Here is a 16,680-nt window from a genome sequence, read left to right as displayed (position 1 = left end):
AGTGCTATATTTAACCAGTGTTCTCAGCAAGTCGAGCCTGTCAACAGCTGAGAAGTTTGGAGCCGGCTTTACTCAGTTCCTAGGCAGCTGGGTTATCAGTGGATACAGCACTGCTCACCCTGTAAGATTGAGGGGGGAAAACCGGCAGACCCTTTTAAGGACCTCTGCTCATTTCACAGAGGTAATTATTGTTTGGAGCTCTTAACTGCAGACTGTGATTTGGGATTTAGGTTTTAAAATCTGAAAAGAAACAGAGCAGCAGTTGTCTTGGGCAGAGCAATTTACCAATGCAATATTCTTCTCAATTAGGCTCTCTCTGATAAGTGTTCTGATTTAAAAAAAAAAAAAAAAAAAATGCTTTTAAAGTGTATCACAACTGTTGGGGAAATTCACAGTGAGAGATCATTTCCAAGCAGCTTTCAACACTAGTATGTTACAGCTAGATCACTTACCAGTTATAAAAGATTTGACTGTGTACCTGAATGTTGTTAAAATAAGGTTAACATAAAGGAATGTCTATAACATTATGATTTCGAAAGAGGTAAGGTTGAAAAGGAAAATCTTAGTATTCTCACTCAAGTCATTCATTTAAAGTAACATATGCAAACATTCCAGGAAAACCAGGACTTAGACACCTCTGGTAGTTGACAGTTAACCCACTCATCCCCAAACTAGGTAAGGAGCACTTCCACCCTGAACTTCCATATAAAATTGTCTATAGATATTTTATGTGCTTCATTCTATATCATAAAACACTATGAATCTGCTAAAATGAAGACTCATCCAAATAAATACATTTATCTCTTGGGACTGTTTTACTAATTACATACAGAAAATTAACAGTATGGGGGACTGTGAGAGGTCTTTTCAGTCACAAGTGTGGTAAGAAGAAAGAAAGAATATTATTTTTTAACAAATTAGAATATTGCACTAACAAAATTCTCACCAACATCATTATAAATATTTACCCTCTTTCCTGAGATCAGTATTTATTTATTTATTTATTTGCTTATTTACTTGCTTATTTATTTGTTTATTTTTGCTGGACTAGTGTTCAAGCTGAGGAAAAAGTACCCTCTTTCTGACATGCAACCTGAAGATGGACCACAGGGATATGTACGGTCAGATTTAAAATTTTGAATTGCATACTTGCAATTTATAGCTCATGTGTTCAGTAACCCTAATGTCTCTCTGGGAAAGCTTACCTCCCTCTCTCTCTCTCTCTCTCTCTCTCTCTCTCTCTCTCTCTCTCCTTTTTAAAGAAATGATCCTCACCTTAAAAGTTAGCTGACCCCACATTTCAACCTATTAGAAAACATCTCAGTTCTTCCCATCCCAACCAGTATACTGACAGCCCACATTTCCCCCTTCATTTATTTACTAGTGTATGCATGTGAAAATTGCATTTGTTTAGTCTCAGTCTTTCTGGGTCTGAGCCAACCTTGATTTTAAAAGAAAAAGACTTCTATTAAGATAAAGATCTCATGTGAAATTAACACTAATGAATGTTTTCAAAACTTAACCTATTCACAGTTCTAAAGTGAGTTCTAATAGGAATGGAAAGTATGTGCCTGGGCTATGGGCTAATTCAGGGCTAGGAGATAATCAACAGGAGAACTTTTTAAAAAATTACAAAGAGTGGGTAGGGATATATTTCTTTGGAAAATATACACACTCTCCATATACATACCATATGCAATAGTCCCAGGTCGAAAACCACAAAAGAGAACTCTGAGAATACATCATTTCATCCCTACTAACGCTCACTATGGTCATCTCCAATCTAAACCAGACTGTAGCCTGATGTCAAGGTAACTGAAGGGAAATAACCCACTGTGCTTGATGAGCCTAGATAATTCCATCAAAAGAGTGATAGAGTTATTTCTTCTGTAACTATTCAGATAATTAGAATTTTCAGTTTTGTTGGTATTATGAAAACTGAGTCTCCCACCATTGTTTTCTTCAAGCTTTGGATGAGCCATCTATTATTGCTATTACTTTGTTTTGTGTTTCTTGTTTTTTGTTAAATGTGGTGACAAGCAATAGCATACAGTGTTTCATGTAATTAGACATTATTGCCATGTTCAAATTATTTTCTTTATACTAGGCACATATGGGTGACTGACTCAGTTCAGTATTCTACAATAATCGGGGTCTCTCTCTCTCTCTCTCTCTTTCTCTCTCTCCCCCTCCCTCCCTCCCTCCATCCATCCTTCTCTCCCTCCCTCTCTTTCTTTCTCTAAGTGAATTTCTTTTGAAGGCTTCCCCTCCCTGGGGAATGATTATTCAGACTAAAGCATTTCCTACATAATCCACAGAGGAAGTAGTGCCATTAAGAACTATTAGAAATTTTGTACATAGTCAATGAGGAACTGATTTTTCAACACATATTGTTAATACATTGCTGTTCAGCTGCATCCTTTCCCACAGTCTTAAGTGTGAGCATTCTGAGAAACTCTGGTAAACTAAATATGAATTTCCCAACTTCAAGAATGAGTCATGATAAATTTTTTTTAAATAAAAAGATTAATGCTATCAGTAGGGGGAAAGGCAAATGGATTAAATAAGGGTGTTGACATATTTCTACATTCTTTTCTAAAACAAAATTTTCCCACCTTGTTCCTTTAAAAAAGCAGGGTGACTTTTTAAAAGCAAATTATTAATAACCTATTTAATATGCCATTAAAGAGAAAAAACAGATATTTGCTTCAAAACCATATTTAGATTTACAATGTTTAAGGTTAAAAGGGTATCATGAAGCAAGTTTTTGAAAAAACATACCCTCTTAACTTTTATTGCCAGGCTCTGAGATTTGAACATAAGCTCCTGGGGAATGGAGAATTTTTCTGTTTGTTCCTTGCTGTATACCCTAGCACCATAGTAAGTATTCAATAAATAGAAACACCATTTTGAACAGAAATGTGTGTGTATGTGTGTTTGCACACACTTTTTAAAATTTTCTTAACATGTTAATTATTCAAGTAAATTAAAAAAAAATAGTTGTAGATGGACACAATACCTTTATTTTATTTGATTATTTTTATGTGGTGCTGGGGACCTAACTCAGGGCTTCACACATACAAGGCAAGCGCTCTATCACTGAGCTACAACCCCAGCCCTTATTCAAGTAAGTTAACATTAAAGATTAAAGGAAAGATAAAAGAAACTGTAAAGCAAATAGAAAGTGGTTTCAGATTCTCTGGACAAAACTGGGTGATAATTTGCTCATATGAAAGTCATAGAAAGAAATTTTTAAATGGTGAATTAACTATTTTGAATTTTGTTTAAATTGCAAATGAAGTAATAGATTTCAGGATAATAATAAAAATATCTATGCAACACTTACTATAAGCCAAACAGAGTTCTAAGGACTTGATATTTATTAGCCCATTTAATTCTCACAATAACCTTATAGGTGGGTATTACTATCATTCCCCATCTTACAGGAAGAAAACCTAGGCACATAGACACTAAGTAAATTAGCCAAGGTCACATGCTAGTTATTAACTACCAGAACCAGAATTTGAACTAGGGAGTCCGAACCCAAAAATCCATGTTTTTAACCACTTAACTACCTCTTATATTCAATAGTTACAGCAGCCTATTCTTAGCAATCTCTGAGTTAAAGAATATGGACTTTACAATTCCCAAATAGATACACTTCTGACCAAAAATGTACTTTTTTTTCAGTGCTGGGGTTTGAACCCAGGGCCTTATACATGTGAGGAAAGTGCTTTCACCACTGAACCATACCCAAGACGCTAAAAAAATGCATTTAAATTCCACAGCTTGAAAGGCAGATAGAAAAAAAAAAACAATGGGATAATTTCACAATGAACATAGAAAAATAAAAACTCATTGGAATTGAAATCCTGTTGAATACCAGAGAAAAGAAAATTGGACTGAAAAGAAGATAATTACTAAAGGGAAAAAAAAGTTTATTTTTAGGCAAAGGATATGAGCTGTTTAGTATTCTCTCAAAAACAAGCAATGCATGTTTTATGATGAATTAGTTTACTACTTAACGAATCTAAAATTATATTCTAAAAATATACTTTTGGTCTATGATTCGATAAGCAATTTAAAAATGTTTAGGACTGTGTATTCACAACCAAAACTTCTCAAAGATGTAACCAACAAAAGGACACCCCCCAAAAAAAAATGAAGGAGACATCATACCTTAGTAGTTCTTTGACATTAAAATGATATTGTGTTAGACTGAGTCCTTACCTTCTAAAACATTAACTGATTTAAGGGATGTAATGCCTGGGGTTTGCTTCAAAACAATCCAGTGTGAGAGAAGAAGAAAGGTGGGTGAGGATATAGTGAGCTAACTTGGTAGTGACTGGTAGCTACTGAAGCTAGGAAATGGCTAATCATTACACTAGTCTTTCTAGTTTCATATAGGTTCATATATTTGAAATAGTGCTTACTATCTGGCACATAAGTAGACACTTGAGAAATGTTAATTGTTTTAATTATTAATATTATTGTCACAATATCTGTGAACCGAACTCTTTGGACCCAACCAAGTTCTTACAGGGAAGTCATATGGAATTTCATTGATGTCATCAGATAATTAAGCAGAGAATTTAATTCATAATATTAATGATATACACTATAAGCAAGTGAGATAAAAATTAAACAAGAAAAATAAGGAAACTAGAAAGGACCACCTGGGCAATTCATAAATCATTGTAAAACATGCTTCTTTCTTACTTTCATTAACAAAACTCACCAGCATGTTGTTTTACCTGAGAATTAAAGGACAAAGTATTAAGAAAGTACAGCAGCCACACTGCAATAGCTGCAGGTCATCAGAGGTGGTAGCAGGAAATGTCATCACAAAGGTCACTGAGGATGAAAAATTCAGGTGAGAAATGCTCAGAAATGTTGGAATTTGGTATTCATGTTATAGCTAAGCAAGCCCTCATGTGCTTCATATTTGCATTCTTTATCTGAAAATGGGGTAATAATTCACCTCCTAGAAGAGGCAGAACAAATAATTAAAGACAGGAAAGGGTTTTGAAATGATAAAGTATCTGAAAACTTTGTGCCTACTTTGAGGACTATTAGGTAAGTCAATCACGGGTTGAAATAATGGAGAGAGTCTTTTTAAAGCCTTATGTTAAATAAACATAACATAAAATAAATGTGGAAATCGAGATCAGTAGGTTGAGTGAGCCAATAAAGAAGTAAATGAAAATTACAAAACAGTAAATAAAACAAGTTCATAAGATAATTGCAAGACCCTTATTGGCTCTTTAACCATTAACAATAACATTACAGAAGAATAGTAAATTATTTAATAAATTGAAAAGAAATTCACTTAAAATGAAAATGACAGGAAATAAAGCAGCATTGAATATATTACTATGGCATCTGATTGAGAGCAAGATATAGATGGCCCTGTCTACAACATGTATATGCATTTCTGCAGAAATTCATGAACTTAAACATGCAGGTATATGTATGTTGTGTGTATGTCTAAAATACTTAAGCCATAATAATGCAGTGGTTATCTTTTCTAAACATTATATGTTGATGTTTTGTTTACATAATACGAGAATAAGATCACTTCAAATCATTTCTCCTTGGGATAGTTTTCCAATATTTTATTGGGATAGAGACTCAAAGATTCATACTTGGTATAACTTGCCTTTCTTGTTACCACTCAACATTTCAATGAGTTTGCCCAAGGATAATGTAATAATTAAGCAAATGAACACGGTTGAATTTGGCTGGTGTGGGTCTGGCATTCAACTTCATAACTTAATCCCTCTTAATGTTTGCCCAAAGGAAAAAGAAAAAGGTCATCTCATGATTTTTCAAAATGAACCAACGTTGCTTTGCTTCACATTCTGTGTTTTTCTGTTCTTTTTTCCTTAGAAACATCTTAACTCTTCATTACCTTATAAAATTGCATTTGCTTCTGTAGCTTTCTCCTGGGACATTTTCCCTCTGAGCCATAGATTGTGTTTAGGTTCTCCTCGGAAATTATGCATTGTACAAGGAAGGAATATTCTCTCCATTAGGGTTCACCTGAGGAACAAGTCCAACCAACTTGTTGATATTGACCTCAAGTGAAACGGGGAAGAGAAATATTTTTGTACTTCCTAAGCAAAAACTGGAACATGACATCACTATCTGAATATGCTTTATGGTAGAAAGAACCTTGGGAAAAAGGAGACTGCTTTGACCCCAACTAGAAAGATGATTTTTTTCTTTATTAAATTATTTACTAATTCTAATTTCTTATACATGATGTCACAATGCAATTCATTTGTGATTTTTTAAAAAGATTTAATCCCTCTCAACCTATTTCCTCAGTTGTCACGTAATTTAATGGAATTTCATCTACATACCACATTACTACTCTACCCTCTACCACCACCGTAACTACCATCATTGTTCCCAGCCACAGTACCAGAGATGTTGTAGCGTCGGTGCCATGAGAGTGGGAACCCAGCACAAAAGTACAGAGAAAGCAATGGTGCTGTTAGGTTCCCTCTAGTCAATTTCCATTACCTTGTATTATTTTCATCACCTAAAATTACTTTCATTACCTAAAATGTGTTACTTGTTATAAGGTTTGTTTCTAACATAAACATCTTTTTTTGAAAAACATATTTTATTGCTTAGGTTTTTATACATAATTCTAAACTGTTGAAAACATTGTCAAATATGTGAACCTAAAAAAGCAAGAATGTTTCTTTTCAAAAATTGTTGATTTAATTTGTTGTAGTCTTGCTGAAGGAAAAACATTGTTATGGTTCCAAGACTAAATTTTGTTTATTTATGCCAACAAAGACTTTTCTGGTCTTTTGTGTCTGTGTGCTTGCAAATTCAGTCATCTGTAAAATAAGTGCATTTGAATATAAATTGACAAACATGTTTGTCAGAAAATGAATATACATGTTATGGAAGCAATGGGCTTAAACTAGACACCAACACCATAAGCCTCCAGATGTTTTCAAACTATAAATAAGTACATGGGAACGAGAGGGAAGGCTTTGTAGAGGGAATTGACAAGGAGTAGTGGCAGGACCCTCACTCATTTTGGTGTCAGTTCAACCCTACAAACAAGAGGACCAGGTAGACACTAGACCAGTTGCCTCAAGAAAACATGAATCCCACATTTACTTTTGTGGGATTCAATTAAAGTCTGCTTTAGAATTAAAGTAATAAACAAATGTGGAATACTTACTCTTGTGCAAAGCCCTTTAAAGCAATGTTTCTCAACTGAGAGAAATGTCCCCCCCCCCCAGGGGACATTTATCAATGTCTAGACGAATTTCCCGTTGTCACAACCTACGGTTGGACTGGTATCCAGCGGGTAGTGGCCAGAGATGCTGCTAAATATCCTACACTGTGCAGGAGAGCGTCCCCAAACAAGGAATTACCTAGCTCAAAATATCCATAGTGCCAAGGTTGAGAAACTTTGCACTAGAATATTAAGAAAATAATAACAATCATACAAGAACTGCCCTCAAGAGCTTGGAGTCTGGCAATGATGATGATGTAGATGCATAGCAAAATGAGCAAAGCAAAAAGAGCTATAAGAAATGTATAGATGAGGGGCTGGGGTTGTATCTCAGTGGTAGAGAGCCTGCCTCATACTGGGTTTGATCCTCAGCACTACATAAAATAAATAAATAAAGATATTGTGTCCATCAACAACTAAAAAAATATTTTTCAAAAATTAAAAAAAAGTGCAGATGCAAAGTTAATTATAGCTGTAGGATCAGAGAACTTTTTGAAAAATAAAACAATAAATATCCATCCTAACATTCTTAAAATAACCAAATTTAAAGGTGCTAGTGATTTTTATAATTTATAATGTTTATAGGAATATTTATTTTATGTCTGCTACTGTATTAAGTTCTGTGTAAAGACAAAGCTAGTAAAACTGAGTTATTATTCTCTGGATCTCAGAGCAGATTTCTAATTCCACATTAATATTATTTGAATTCATTCCTTCAAAATGTCTGTGTGCTGATCATATTTCAAATATTTTGTGAGACACAGGACATAAACAGGCAAGGTCCCTGCCCTTGTGGAGCTCACTGCCTCTTGGAGTAAGCAAACAAAATTGAACTAATAAATGCATGATTTTGCTGGGGTGGTGGCTCAGTGGTAAAGTGCTCACCTAGCATGCATGAGGTACTGGGTTCGATCCTCGGCACCAAATAAAAACAAACTAATGTATCCACCTAAAACTAAAGATACATAAATAAATAAATATTTTTTTTAAATGCATGATTTCAATGTGATTTCTGTCACAAATATTAACCTGTGGCCCAATAACTCTGAAATCTCCTTACCAAAAAGCACCTAGAAATTCTAACTAAAATAGCACAAACATTCTTTTAGAAACCTAAAGGCATATGAAAGAAAGTACAGGAAATCCCTAAGGGCCAAATACAAAGAGGGACTAAAAAACTAGACCTGTGAGCATAATCTGACAGTGAGATTTCTTGGGGCTTGGAAGGTGTGCTAGTCTTCGAAACGAATAGATTTTAATGACCAGATAGGGTTAGGATATGAAGTCTCAGGCCTATAAAGGTTAGGATCTAGTCCAGCTATACCACTCCTGGTATTTATCCAAAAGAATTAAAGTCAGCACACGTTAGAGATACCTGCATACTCCTGTTTATCACTGCACAATTCACAATAGCCAAATTATGGAACTAGCCCAGGTGCTCATCAACAGATGAATGGATAAATGCTCTATGTATACAGTGTAGTTTTATTCAGTCTTCTTTATCTATAAAGAAGAACAAAATTATGTCATTTGCAGGAAAATGTATGGAACTGGAGACCATAATGTTAAGCAAAAGAAGACTCAGATAGATATGAAATGTTTTCTCTCTTCTGTGAGAGGTTACAGAGGAAAAAAAGGACATCACGAAAGCAGAAGGGAGACCATGAGGGTAGAGGCAGGGGAAGGAGGATGGTGAAGGTTTGGGGGAGTAGAATTGTATTTTTATGCAGGTACTAACATGTCACAGTGAAACCCACTACTCTGTGTAATTAGTATGCACCAGTAAAAATCAGTAACAGTAAAAATAGAATAAATTAATAAATGGGAAAAAAATTGGGATATAGGTACTAGGCATATTGTTCAGTGATAGATGGCTTCTCTAGCATGCTCAAGCTCCTAGGTTTGAGCTCTGCACTAAAGAAATAAAAAGTAATTAGGACAGAAACTAAGACACCTGGATAAAGTTGGGATGCTTAAACTAAAAAAAAAAAAGAAAGAAAGAAAGAAAAGAAAAGAAAAAATTATACACAAAGAAAAATAAGAAGAAATTTTATCCATCTTGTCCTTGTTCTGGATGAGGAGAAAAAATAGCTTATGCTAAGAATTCATTACCACAAACCATGATTCAGTAAGTTTGATGGGCAAATACACACCACCCATGGTGTCTAAGAAGCCCCAATCCCGGCCAGGGTGGTGGCACATCCTGTAATCCTAGTGGCTTGGGAGGCAGGAGGATCGCAAGTTCAAAGGCAGCCTCAACAATTTAGCAAGGCACTAAGTAACTCAGTGAAAGCCTGTCTCTAATAAAATACAAAATAGGGCTAGGGATGTAGCTCAGTAGTCAGGTGCCCTTGAGTTCAATCCTCAGTACCTCCCCCAAAATATATATACATATAATCACTGATGTGTAGCTAAATAAAGTCTTAAATTAAAAAAAGAAGCCCCAAAATATTAAAATAAGAAGCTCCAGATTAGTAATCCTCGCAAAATGCCTAACAGAAGAGAATATTTATTCATAGAATCAGAACCTTGTACCCGGCTGTCTCTTCATGTCTTATCATGAAAAAAATCGTGGTTAGCTTAAAACACCTCACACCGCTTGCTTCCCACCCCTCCATCCTCTTGCATTTCTCTTTTTTCTTAGTCTCAGGGCCCTGGAATCATACCTCCCCAGGAAAGTTTAGTACCTAATCCTTGTTTCAGCCTCTGCTGTCTGGAGTCCTGAACAAGTTAGGGACTCGGGTAAGAGAAGGCCTATTTGTAGAACGGCCATTCTAGACTAAGGCCTGAAGAAAAAGGCCATACAGGAGGGTAGAGTTGTTCTGGCAGAGGGAGTAGTATGTCCAAAGGCTCTGATGTAGATCAGAGCACAGGAAACATAAAGAAGGCAACAGCAGAGTATGGGAAAGAGAAGTGTGCAAAGCCACATAGGAGCCCAGTGATGCACTGCAGAGGTCTCAGGCCTGGACTTGGTCTAAACTATACGTGGGTTTTCTTAAATTGGTTGTCAAATATTAAAAATAATATGATAATAATTTCTAGATTTTGAAAAAATTTAAAATATCTGTTAGCCATGGGTTTGCACTATAATGTGGCAATAGTCAGCTGGGTCCACCCCCTGAGACAAGACCTATAACTTCATGTTCATCACTGTCCCAGCTCAGTCTTTTCATTAAAATTTCCTCTTATAGGTGACTGTATGACCAATGTGATTCTGCAACCTGTACAATCAGAAAAACGAGAAATTATACCCCATTTGATTCAAATGTATGAATTGTCAAGGTCATTGTACTGTCACGTGTAACTAATAATAAAAAAAAAATTCCTCTATGGGCATTTGAATTTCCAGCTTCTAGTTGAGGATCCTCTAGGTTGTGGTAGAATCATAATCATAAATTGTATTTTACTTTAAAACAAAGAATAACCCTCAAAGAATTTTAAGCAAAGAAATAATGTGATCTGATACACACACACACACACACACACACACACACACACATACACACACACACACACACACATATGTATATGTGTATATATAGTCCAAAAAAAAAAAAAAATTGGAGGATTAAGAATGGAAATAAGGATACAAACAAGCCTATTGCAGGAATCCATGTGAAAGACTATAGTGACTTAAAATAGAGTGGTAGCAATGGAAATAGATGTACATAAATTCAAAATGTGTTTTAGAGGCAGAAAATATGAAATTTGCTAATAGATTCATTAGTGAAGGTGAGGGAAATAAAAATGCCTTGAAATCTATTCACAACTTGAGCCTTCTGTGGTTAACAGGTGAAGAAACAACATTAATTATAATTTTTAGTACATAGATATTTGACATGTTGGGTTACATATAAAAGAGGCACTAATGCCATCAAGGATCTTGAATCATAGAGGTAAAATTGATGCTAATATATGTACTTAGACTAAAAATAAAAAGCTTTACAACTGTAACTACAGACAATAATAACAGCTGACATTTATTGAGGGTCTACTATGTATCCATGCATACATTTCATTTAATCTCATAACACATAGAGCTGGGCATTATTATCATATTCCTTCTACACCCAGAAAGATAAAAAGGGAAAGTGAGTAACTAATCCAAGATTATATAGCTTCTAATTGGCATTTGGCTTAAGCAGACTGACTCTACTGTCCCTTTTTAAAAAAATCAGTATGCTTGACTATTTTTATAATATATGTAACCAGTCACAAATTTATCTGCATATTGCAACTTAAATATTCCAAGGAAATTTTGATTCCATTAACTTGGCTGAAATGGATCCAAACTTCCTCACAAAGCTCCATCAGATGGCTAGCAGGGAAGGAGTTAACTTTCCTCAACATTGTTTAGAATTTTGTTTAATTCACTAATTGAAACAATCCATTTAGGTAATGCTCTGACCTGTGTGGAAAACAAGTGCAGATGCCTCAGATTTCTCAGTCTTCACCAAGTCCACCTGTGCAGCACATATTTACATAATATGCATGTCTGCCATCCAAGGTGGTGTCTGGGTATATGGGGAAGGCTATGGTTTATATGTGGGAATAGAACCATTTAATTTTCCCAGTCTAGATTTGATAACCCGCCTACCTGCGGGCATTCATAATTTAACTCCTTTTTTGGAATCATCCTTCCTTAATCTGGTCTCCAGCTTGCTAAAAGCCTCATAACATTCCCCAGTTAATGGAGCCTCATCTCAATTCTCAGTAGTGACTGCTGTCGAACTTCTGTGACATTTCCTATGTTCTACCATTTGGCCCACACTCTACCCCTGACCTCTGCTTCAGTATGACCTCCACCTCAGCAAGCCCACTGGCTAGGCAGACAATATAACATCACGAAAATCAAGATTCTAGTAAGAGTGAGAGCAAACTGGAACTGTCTCCAACTAGAAGGCAGAGCAGGCCCACTGGTTCTCAACTGTCTTGCAAGTTCCCCTTCCAGAAGTTTCAAGAACTTTTGAATACTATTTATGATACACGGGGCAAGAAGATGCCCCCAAAAGCTAAACTTTGAGAACTCCACCTAGCCACATGGCATAGCCAAGTTCAATTTGTTGTGGTTAAGTCCCACGTTGGCTTACGATAGCCCAAAAGGCAGTATCTTTCCAATCCAAAATGGAAATAATACTTGACACAACTGTTTAACACTTGCTCTTCAGCCAAACCCAGGGAAGGAAGTGCTCAGATGCCATAGTAGAAGGGATACCTTCTCTTCCCTATGCAAAAACTCCATGACACAAATTCTCCAGACTTTCCCCTTGGCAGGGAAAATCAAAGCTAAAAGGAGACTGAAAATACAACTCTGCCACACTACTCAGCCTTGCCTTCAACTCAATGTCTAACTAAAGAGGGTCATTGCCTTTCTTCTTCCTGGTACTGTACACTTCAGGACCCAGCTTTAAAGAAGTCTGTGAATGAAAAATAATTTAAGGAAAGAGATAGAAATAAAACGCATTGGTTTAATACTAGCAAAATAAAATATGTCAACATACAGAAAGTTGTCCTTTCTTAGTCATGTTCTGTCAACATTGAGAAAAGTATTTAATGTCATTCAAAATTAAAATTCTTAACATAGGCTTGGTAAGCCAAATAAACAGATGCCCTTGGTGAAATACTGTCAGAATCATTAGATCTTCAGATGTCAAGGTTCAGCTGTTTATAACTCTAAGATCCTGTTCTAAATATTGTATGGTTCTGCGATTTTTATCTCTGAAAGGCCCAAAAAAAAAAAAAACTGTTATATATCAAGTTTCTACTCAGAGCTTTGCTTACTCATTCAAGTGTCTCAAACTAACTGCAAATCTTAATGTTTTAGAGTAGCATTAAATGGTTTTCCAATATTGAACAGGGATTATTGTGAGATCCCTAAAGCTTGTAATGTTTCACAAGGACATTCTAATGGCTTCAACTTTCTGTTTTTTCCTTTTAGTGTCAGGCAGTGGCAACAAATGCATCTCAATGTATATTGTTACTTAAGTTGATTTCAGAAAACCCCGACCAAAAAACTTATGTGTACAATGTATGGGTTTCCAAACATAAGCAAACACATGTACATATTCTGAGTAATCAAGGCAATGGAAGGACCAAACAAGAAGCAGCCAGGTGGAGTTCATCCGGAAAGGTTTTATAATACTTTCATGGATTAGTAAACCTAAGGAAAGCATCCAAAGCTTCTTTGAAATGTTAAGAATGAACCATTGGAGAACAACTGTTCTTCAAAGGGTAGTAAAGTATGCAAGGCAGTATCTCACTGGGGAAGGGGGTGGGGTGTGGGGGGATCTTATACACTCAAAAAATTATTTAGAAAGGAATAGAAGCTTGAGATCAACACACTTATATTTCTGTTTATTCACCAAGTCAAGCTACTCTCTCCAAACCCTAAATCCCTGAATTTCCAAATAATTTCTTGGGAATTTTTGTTGCACAAAAAATTAGATGAGATTCAGAAAGATGAAACTATTTGGAAATCTGAATAGTTCTATAAAATATCTCTAGACAACATCTCTTCATGAAAATGGGCTTAAGAAGCCAATTAAATAAGACATTCTGTTTTATAAAGTGAATTATTATCAACATACAGACCTTGACTACCAAGAGGGAAAAAGACTTGTTCTTAGGAATAAAAAGAATTGTAAGTTTGTCCCTTCTTTCAACAAGTTTCAACTAGTTGTATGATGGCCATGTAATCAAGACATGTACACAATTATAATTAGAACAACATGAAACAGATGAAAGGCAGAATCATAAATATTCTTCCTTAATTCAGGAGCTGGTAAAGAAGAGAAACTGTCTTAGGAAGAGTCTAGGTAAATCAGTGATTGAGAAGGAAAATTATTAGAAGTTATACAGTATACATAATGTGGAGATTAGTCAATTCTCAATTATCCATGATTATAGAGATATAAATTATACAAGTGATTAAAATAAGTCTATGAGATCTTCAAGTATCAAACTTTCAAATAGCAAATATCCCAAACTCATACACATCATGCATAAACCTAAACCACAAGACCTAGATCAAGCTTTACAAATCACTTGACTAACAATTATTTCAAACTGTCACAGGTGGTACTATGTACAAGCTGTTGCTCCTGGAAAAGAAGGCCTGGTCTCCATCAGGTGGCGAGTGGTAGGTGATCATGGGTCTGTGGGTCTGTGAATTTAGAAGCACCTCCAGCAGTGTCTCATACTCCACGCCAGATAAAAGTCACTTATATTCTAAATTAGTATTTTCCTGAGAAACAGGACCAATTAGAGAAGATAGATAAATAGATCCATAAATAGGTAGAGGTGAATTTATTATAGAAATTGTCTCACACAATTTTGGAAGCTGAGACATCCCACAGTCCTGTCTGAGAAAGTGGGGAACCAAGAAAACTGGTGGTATAATTCAGTCTTTATCCAAAGTTCTAAGAATGGAGGGGTGGGGCAGAGAGATTGTAAAACCTGGTCTGAGTTCAAAGACCCAAGAACCAGGAGTGCTGATGTCCAAGGTCGGGAAAGGATAGAAAGATGGATATCCTGGCTCAAACTGAGAGAGAGAACAAATTTGTCTTTCCTCTGGGCTTTGTTTCTACTTCTGCCTTAATAGATAAGTAGCCCACTCACATTGGTTCAGGGTGATCTTTTTTACTCAGTCTGCTGATTTAAATGCTAATCTTTTCCACAAAAGTTATCACAGACTCAGCCTAAAATGATGACCATCTCTCTGGTCTTCCTTTCACCCAGTCAAGCTGACACATGAAATCAACCATCACACATCCTCTCCAGCAAGCACAAGATTTCACCTTGCATCTACTCTTCTCTGGAACTCCCAAAAACTCCACCCAGAAATCAAGGGTCAAAAACCTTCTTTTTCCCATGGCGCCCCTAAGACAATTCCCAGCTCCCTTATGTTTCACCCTTTTCTCCTGAACATCAGGCAGATAGTAGATGGGGAGTCTTACCACAGCTCACATATGCACCAGATGGTGGCACGACTATTAGATGGCAAAAGACCCCTTCCCCTATTCCTGCTATAGGAATTTATTGACACTCAAATCTAAATACTGACTGCACAGCAATTTAATCAGGTAGCTACAGAAGGACAACAGACCCATGGGAATGTGGACCATCCCTAATGCAGGAAAGAGGCAGCAGAGGCCCTGACCCAGGCTCCACACCTCTGAAGATACTTACCATCTGGTTTGTCTAAATATAAAACAAACAAATAAATTTTTAAAAAGCAGTATATTTGCTTGAAATATACTTAGAGATAGTATATTATTTCTTATTTCTCTAAGATCTGAATCCCTCATGTACCATATCAGTATATCAGGAACTTTCAAACATTGTACTTTCTAAAATTGTTCTTATAAAGTTATTAGGTATGGAAGTAGGAGACTTCCTACAATGACTTCCATTCATTCCCTTTTCAATTCTCTTTTTCTAATCAATGGATCAATAGGAGTTATTCAGTAGGAAGTAGAACAAAGGAAGAGAGAGAGAGAGAGAGAGAGGAAAAAGGAAGGATAGAAGGAAGGAAAAAATTAGGCAAGCCTCAATCTGAATATAACTCACTGATAAATCAAATGTACAAAATATGAGGGGAGTAGGTATACTTCTAGGCAAGTATGTGGTTGAGTAAAGAAAATAGATGAAGTGAAATCCAAGATATTTTCATCAGTATATAAATAGTCTGTGACTTGATTTGAGTAAAAGATGACAGACAGGTTAACAATTTCATATCCTCTTCCCTTTTCTGTGATAAGTGAGAAACATGAAGCTGAATTAAGCCTGGAATAAATATTATTCTACAAATATGTGACAGACAGTGCTGGTTGTCCACATAAAAACCATTTTTCATTTTCTTAGTAACTAAATAGTTAGGTGCTTTATTACATAGCTAGCTGCTATTTCCCACACTCCTTTGCAATTAGATATGCCCTTGTAGCTAAGTTCTCTCCACATGAACAGAAGTATTGTGTGCCACTTCTGGGTCTGGGCCTAAGACATTCCTTCCTACTCATTTTTCCTTCCCATTGACTGAAACTTAGACATGTGCATGTTTTGATCATGTAAACAAAGAGTTTCCCTGGTGGATCATGTAGCAACAAGATAGAAGAAATCTGAGTCCCTGAATTACCACATGGAGATCTATCACACTGACTGTTAAATGAGAAAGTAATTTCTCTATTCTTTAAATCACAATGTTTTTGAGTCTTACTGTTACAGCAACTTGCCTTTTACTAATTCAGAAAAGAAACTATGTTATAAGGGAAGGGTATAGTATGCAATAACAATATTTTCTACTGAGATAAATTTAATTTCTTATTTTAATACAGATTGAGTATCCCTTATCTGAAATGCCTAAGACTAGAAATGTTTTAGATTTCAGGCTTGTTGGGTTTTTAAAAATATTTGTGGAC

Source organism: Callospermophilus lateralis, chromosome 6, assembly GCF_048772815.1.
Source record: "Callospermophilus lateralis isolate mCalLat2 chromosome 6, mCalLat2.hap1, whole genome shotgun sequence".
NCBI classification, from domain to species: domain Eukaryota; kingdom Metazoa; phylum Chordata; class Mammalia; order Rodentia; family Sciuridae; genus Callospermophilus; species Callospermophilus lateralis.
The sequence above is the reverse complement of the archived record's forward strand: the minus strand, read 5'-3'. Positions refer to the sequence as shown.